Genomic DNA, 7,357 nt, shown 5'->3' with positions numbered 1-7,357 from the left:
ACCTCATTTGGGACCCTGAAGGACAGGCAGGTTTCTGTCCAGTCTTTTGTAGAAACACAAAAAGCAGGGCTGCTTTCTATATGAAGCAGCTTAAAGTAGAGAATTTACAGATGCTCCTGAAATTCTCCTTTATTGGCCGGGCGTGGTGGCTCAGGCCTGTAATCCCAGCACTTTGGGAGGCCAAGGCGGGTGGATCATGAGGTCAGGAGATCGAGACCATCCTGGCTAACATGGTGAAACCCCATCTCTACTAAAAATACAAAAAAAATTAGCCGGGCGTGGTGGCGGACTCCTGTAGTCCCAGCTACTCAGGAGGCTGAGGCAGGAGAACGGCGTGAACCCGGAAGACAGAACTTGCAGTGAGCCGAGATCGCACCACTGCACTCCAGTCTGGGCGACAGAGCGAGACTCCATCTCAAAAAAAAAAAAAAAAAAAAGAGAGAAAAAAAAGAAATTCTCCTTTATTGCAGATTATGAGCCCCATCTTCTTGGCAGGACCACACGGATCTTGCTGTACTTTGCTGAATAATAGACAATAGTTACGACCTGCTCATCTCACCTGCTCTGTGGAAAAACAGAATCATTAAGTAACAATATTAGGGATATCATGGCCCCCCCAGGGGATTTCCATAAAGATACACATAGACAAAGGTCTAGAAGGAGACACAAGAAACTATCCTTGTGGTTACCAAGAAGGAGCAAGAATAGGGAGGATGGGAGTAGGAGGGTTTTTTATGTGTTTGAATAATTTACGAGTGATTATTACTTTCATAATTAAAACTCTTTTATTTCCGGCTGAGAATTCATGTTACATGCTCATTGTGTATATGTTAGAATGAACCCAAAAATATAATCTAAGGAAAATCTTTGCCCTGCATTTTCCAGTTCACCCCCATGGGGAAGTTGGGTGGCTTTCTATTTAAGTATGCATACTAGTTAGGTGCTTTCCTTTCAGAAGGGGCATCAATTCTCAGTTAATTATGCTTTACTACACCTCGGAACTTCCACACTTCAAGTTCTCAGAAAATATAATCTTGAATTATCTGGTGTTGAATTATTAGCAAACGTTTAGTTGTAAAGATCATGTTGAGGAGAATTGCCTGATAGGAATGGGCTCATTCCATAGTCATCCTAAATTTTGTCAGGTTTGGAGATAGATCCTTGGAGAGATTTCTTAGATTACATTGTCTCAATATCAATACCCACCTCCCCCATGACTTGGCCCTTTGCTGACCTACATTTAGCATTTTGCCTTGAATCTATACTGAGAGGTGTTTTAAGAAATACATGGCCAGGCACTGTGGCTCACACCCGTAATTCCAACACTTTGGGAGGCTGAGGCAGGCAGATCACCTGAAGTCAGGAGTTTGAGACCAGCCTAGCCAACGTGGCAAAACCCTGTCTCTACTAAAAATGCAAAAATTAGTCAGGTGTGGTGGCACGTGGGAGCCTGGGAGTTCGAGACCAGCCTGGGCAACATGGTGAAACCCCATCTCTACCTGACTATAGTCCCAGCTACTGGGGAGGCTGAGGCAGGAGAATCACTTGAACCCGGCAGGCAGAGGTTGCAGTGAGCCGAGATCATGCCACTGCACTCCAGCCTGGGCAACAGAGTGAGACTCTGTCTCAAAATAAAAAAAGAAGAACAACAAAAAAAGAAATATATTACATTCACCATTGTATAAACGGTAGGATAATTGTTGAGAATGATGGCACACACTACAGAGTTAGGCACAGTGGTATGCACCTGTAATCCCTGCTACTTAGGGAGGCTGAGGTGGGAGAATTGCTTGAACCCAGGAGTTGAAGTCCAGCCTGGGTAACATAGTAGTGAGACTTTGTCTCTAAAAAAAAAAAAACAAAAAACACCACCACACACTATTCCAAAATATGGCACCTTGGCATATTGAATATTTTAAGCTGAAGGAATTTAAGAAACAACATGTACAGGAAGGATATTCTGGCCTTCCCTTGAAGCAAGTCGTAAGATCCTCATGTGAGAGATGCCCTCCCATACTTGGAGAAAAGGAGCATCCCTATCTCCATTGACACAGGAACACCAAAGGGAATCTGGGTGAACAGGCCATGCCATCTCCCCAGTTTATTACACTTAGCTAGCTCCTACTTTTTCATTATCCTTTCACATTTCTCCGTGACGCTTTACTCTTCATCAAACATAGCATAAAAACTCTCAACTGCTTCTTCAGCTCTTCATTTCCTTATGAAGTCACCTGTGTCGTGTAAAACTTATATTAAATAAATTTGTGTGCTTTTTCTCTTGTTAATCTCTCTCGTTCCAGTGGTCCCAGCCAATGAACCTAAGATGGGTAGAAGGAAAAGATATTTTTTCTCCCTTACAAGAACATTGTCTACATATCACAATAACACAGGAAAAGCTGGTTTCTTTTTGAAAGTATCTGGTCCTCTTTTATCTTATAGACACTGTGACTATTGTAATAGCTTTGTTTTTCCCTGGCCACTGGGAAATTCATTCATTTATTTAAATATTTGCAATAAGTTTCCTACGTACCAGGCATCCAGCTGGGTTCTGCAGATAACAATGATAAACAGAAATGAACATGGTCTGTGTCCTCATAGAGTTTATTATCTAGAAGTGAAGACAGACCTCAATCAAATAATCACATAAATATAGTTACAGGCAATTATCAATGGTGATGAGTGGGTTGGACTGCAGAGGGATCAGAACTTTTCTTGGAAGTCAGGGAAGACTTTTCTGAATTGAGATCTGCAGGATAATTAGAAGTCTGGTAGAGGATGCGGAGAGGCAGGAAGCATTTTGGGAAGTGGGAACAGCATGTGCATGAGCCATGTGACAGGAGGGCGCATAGGCACTGGAGGAACTGAAAGAAGAGCCCTGTGGCTAAACGCAGAACATTCGAGGGACAGTGGCATTAGCTGAGGGTGGGGGGCAGAAGACAGGTGCCACTAAACCACTGAACTGTTTTAAATGACTAACCACATGAGCTATGATAAATAACTTAACCTTCCAAAGACTGTTTTCTAGGGTGAAAAACTCTGTTCCTTAAGCACACGGTGATGCTGAACTACCTACTGAACTACCATTAAAGCTACAAACAAACGGCCAGGCGTGGTGGCTCATGCCTGTAATCCCAGCACTTTGAGAGGCCAAGATGGGCGGAACACGAGGTCAGGAGATCGAGACCATCCTGGCTAACACGGTGAAACCTTGTCTCTACTAAAAATACAAAAAAATTAGCTGAGCATGGTGGCAGGCGCCTGTAGTCCCAGCTACTTGGGAGGCTGAGGCAGGAGAATGGCGTGCACTCCGGGAGGTGGAGCTTACAGTGAGCCGATCGCGCCACTGCACTCCAGCCTGGCCGAGATCACGCCACTGCACTCCAGCCTGGGCGACAGAGCGAGACTCCCTCTAAAAAAAAAAAAAAAAAAAAAAAAACACACACAAACGAATTTGAGCTAAACTTTCTCTAGGGAACAGCATATTGGAAATTTCCACTTACTCAGGAAGAAGGCTATAGAAAAAGGGCCTTTTGGGAGTTTTCTATATCAGTGGGGTGCAGTGGCAGGCCTGTAGTTCCAGCCACTTGGGAGGCGGGGACAGAGGACAGGAGGATAGCTTGCACACGTGTAGGGGTTCTGGGATGTAGTGCACTGTGGTCACTGGGTGTCCACATTGAGTTCAGCATCAGTATGGTGACCTCCCAGTAGTAGGGGACCACCAGGTTGCCTAAGGAGGAGTGAACTGGTCCAGGTCAGAAACAGAGCAGGTCAAAACTCCCATGCTGATCAGCAGTGGGATTGCACCTGTGAATAGCCACTGCACTCAAAGTCAACATAGTCAGAACCTGTCTCCCAAAATAAAATTAAAAAATAAAATAAAAACCGAATTATGGGCTGGGCATGGTGGCTCACACCTGTAATCCTAGCACTTTGGAAGGCCCAGGCAGAAGGATCACTCGAGCCCAGTAGTTTGAGGTTGCACTAGCTATGATTACATCACTGCACTCCAGCCTGGGCAACAAAGCAAGACTTCCTCTCTAATTAAAAAAAATAGGCCAGGCGCAGTGGCTCACACCTGTAATCCCAGCACTTTGGGAGGCCGAGGCAGGAGGATCACGAGGTCAGGAGTTCAAGAACAGCCTGGCCAACATGGTGAAACCCTGTCTCTATTCAAAATGCAAAAATTAGCCAGGTGTGGTGGCAGGCACCTGTAATCCCAGCTACTTGGGAGGCTGAGAGGCAGGAGAATGGCTTGAACCCGGGAGGCAGAGGTTGTGGTGAGCCAAGATCCTGCCACTGCACTCCAGCCTGGGTGATAGAGTGAGACTCCATCTCAAAAATAAATAAATAAATGAAAATAAATAAATAAAATAATGTACTGTGAAAGAACAGCCTCAAGTGTAAATAGTCCTATGATCGGTAACCTACAGGGAGCACTGTCCGCCCTACCTTCTTAAGGATTTTGTTAACATGCACAGAATACTTACAGACAATACATAAGGCACTTTCAGATATATTATTTTGTTTAATCTGCACAACAAGGTTGGGATATATTATTTTTTTCTATTTTGGAAATGAGAAAACTAAAGCCAGAGAAATTAGGTATATGACTTATTCAAAGTCATATAGCCAGAAAATCATATAACTGGGATTCAAATTCAGGTGGTCTGATTCAAATTCATACAAATCACACCAAAGAGGTCTCAACAAGACTGAATGTGGCCCAGAATTGCCTATGAGACCTTCAGCTCTTCATTTCAGCCCCATGGTGGGGAGGTGGGGACCAGACCCACCAATCCTCATTCATGAACCCAATGTAAAAGAAATCGTACCGGCCCTGGGCTCGCGGCTGTGCCGCGGGGATGGCGGGAGCCAGAGCTGGAGCCAGAGCTGGCGGCGGAGCGGCGGCGGGGGTGGAGGCTCGAGCTCGCGATCCACCGCCCGCGCACCGCGCACATCCTCGCCACCCTCGGCCTGCGGCTCAGCCCTTGGCCCGCAGGATGGACGGCGGGTCAGGGGGTCTGGGGACAACGTCCCGACCACGGAAGCTCTTTTCGTGGCACTGGGCGGCGGCGTGACGGCGCTCAGCCATCCCCTTCTTCTCCACGTGAAGCTGCTCATCCAGGTGGGTCATGAGCCGATGCCCCCCACCCTTGGGACCAATGTGCTGGGGAGGAAGGTCCTCTATCTGCCGAGCCTCTTCACCTACGCCAAGGACATCGTGCAAGTGGATGGTAAGATAGGGCTGTTCCGAGGCCTGAGTCCCCGGCTGATGTCCAACGCCCTCTCTACTGTGACTCGGGGTAGCATGAAGGTTTTCCCTCCAGATGAGATTGAGCAGGTTTCCAACAAGAATGATATGAAGACTTCCCTGAAGAAAGTTGTGAAGGAGACCCCCTATGAGATGATGATGCAGTGTGTGTCCTGCATGTTGGCCCACCCCCTGCATGTCATCTCAATGCGCTGCATGATCCAGTTTGTGGGACGGCAGGCCAAGTACAGTGGTGTGCTGAGCTCCATTGGGAAGATTTTCAAAGAGGAAGGGCTGCTGGGATTCTTTGTTGGATTAATCCCTCACCTCCTGGGCGATGTGGTTTTCTTGTGGGGCTGTAACCTGCTGGCCCACTTCATCAATGCCTACCTGGTGGATGACCAGCGTGAGTGACACCCCAGGGGGGCTGGGAAACGACCAGAATCCAGGTTCCCAGTTCAGCCAGGCCCTGGCCATCCGGAGCTATACCAAGTTCGTGATGGGATTGCAGTGAGCATGCTGACCTAACCCTTCCTGCTAGTTGGCGACCTCATGGCTGTGAACAACTCCGGGCTGCAAGCCGGGCTCCCCCCTTACTCCCCGGTGTTCAAATCCTGGATTCGCTGCTGGAAGTACCTGAGAGTGCAGGGCGAGCTCTTCCGAGGCTCCAGCCTGCTTTTCTGCCGGGTGTCATCAGGATCATGCTTCACCCTGGAGTAACCTGAATCATCTAAAAAACACGGTCTCAACCTGGCCACTGTGGGTTAGGCCTGACCACCTTGGGACACCTGCAAGATGACTCCAACCCAACAACAACCAGATGTGCTCCAGCCCAGCCGGGCTTCAGTTCCATATTTGCCATGTGTCTGTCCAGATGTGGGGTTGAGCGGGGGTGGGGCTGCACTCAGTGGATTGGGTCACCTGGCAGACCTAGGGAAGGTGAGGCGAGGTGGGGAGTTGGCAGAATCCCCATACATCGCAGATTTGCTGAGTCTGTCTTGTGCAGAGGGCCAGAGAATGGCTTATGGGGGTCCAGGTTGGATGGGGAAAGGCTAATGGCGTCAGACCCCACCCCGTCTATCCCTCCAGTCAGCCCAGCGCCCATCCTGCAGCTCAGCTGGGAGCATCATTCTCCTGCTTTGTACATAGGGTGTGGTCCCCTGGCACATGGCCACCATCATGTCTAGGCCTATGCTAGGAGGCAAATGGCCAGGCTCTGCCTGTGTTTTTCTCAACACTACTTTTCTGATATGAGGACAGCGCCTGCCTCTGAATGGGAAATCATACAACTACTCAGAATGTGTCCTCCTCATCTAATGCTCATCTGTTTAATGGTGATGCCTTGTGTACAGGATCTGGTTACCTGTGCAGTTGTGAATACCCAGAGGTTGGGCAGATCAGTGTCTCTAGTCCTACCGAGTTTTAAAGTTCATGGTAAGATTTGACCTCATCTCCCGCAAATAAATGTATTGGTGATTTGGAAAAAAAGAAAAAAGAAATCTTATCTTCTAAGGAAATGCCCTCATTTCTGCTATCAACACAGTCAGGTAAGACAGGGGAAGAAAGTAATTTACTTATTAAAGAAACTACCTCAGAAGGTCCTCAGCTTAAAAGAAGGAAGTAAAACAGATAAACCCTTTTGCCTAGAGAGATAAAAGATTCTACTTCCCCAGATGGCCTTGACAGGGAGTGGGTTCTGTGAAATCCATACTTTATAAAGAGAAGGGAAATGTCACCAGACTTTCATATCTGTAGAACTTTGTTAGAGTCTGTAAAGAGGAAAAATATAACATGGGACCAACTGTCAATACTTCTGTTTTTAAAAAAGAAAACCACCTTTGGAACAAAATGAGACCACACTGGAATAGGACATCTTAGACATGACAAGTTCTAACCTGGTGTGCGATTATTAAGAGGCAACCCCCCAATCCTGCTGAGTCAATGGGCAGAATCTATTTTCAGTTTCCAACTTGTCCTGAGACGCTCTAAGTCTCTTGCCAAGTTGAATCAGTGCAGCATCTGTGGGTACCGATTAAGAACTCTACATTACCTAGGAAGAGAGCAGCAGAGAGTGTCAGGATAAAAGCATCCAAAAGTGAAGAAAAT

The 7,357-nt window shown here is 47.1% G+C and overlaps 1 pseudogene; it reads left to right on the top strand.

The window, feature by feature from the left end:
* Positions 1–4,840: 4,840 nt before the first annotated feature.
* LOC134733726 (mitochondrial carrier homolog 1-like) lies at positions 4,841–6,750 on the top strand (annotated as a pseudogene).
* The last annotated feature ends 607 nt before the right edge of the window (positions 6,751–7,357 follow it).

Source organism: Symphalangus syndactylus, chromosome 12 (genome assembly GCF_028878055.3).
Source record: "Symphalangus syndactylus isolate Jambi chromosome 12, NHGRI_mSymSyn1-v2.1_pri, whole genome shotgun sequence".
Taxonomy (NCBI): Eukaryota; Metazoa; Chordata; class Mammalia; order Primates; family Hylobatidae; genus Symphalangus; species Symphalangus syndactylus.
This window is presented reverse-complemented; position numbering and strand designations above follow the sequence as displayed.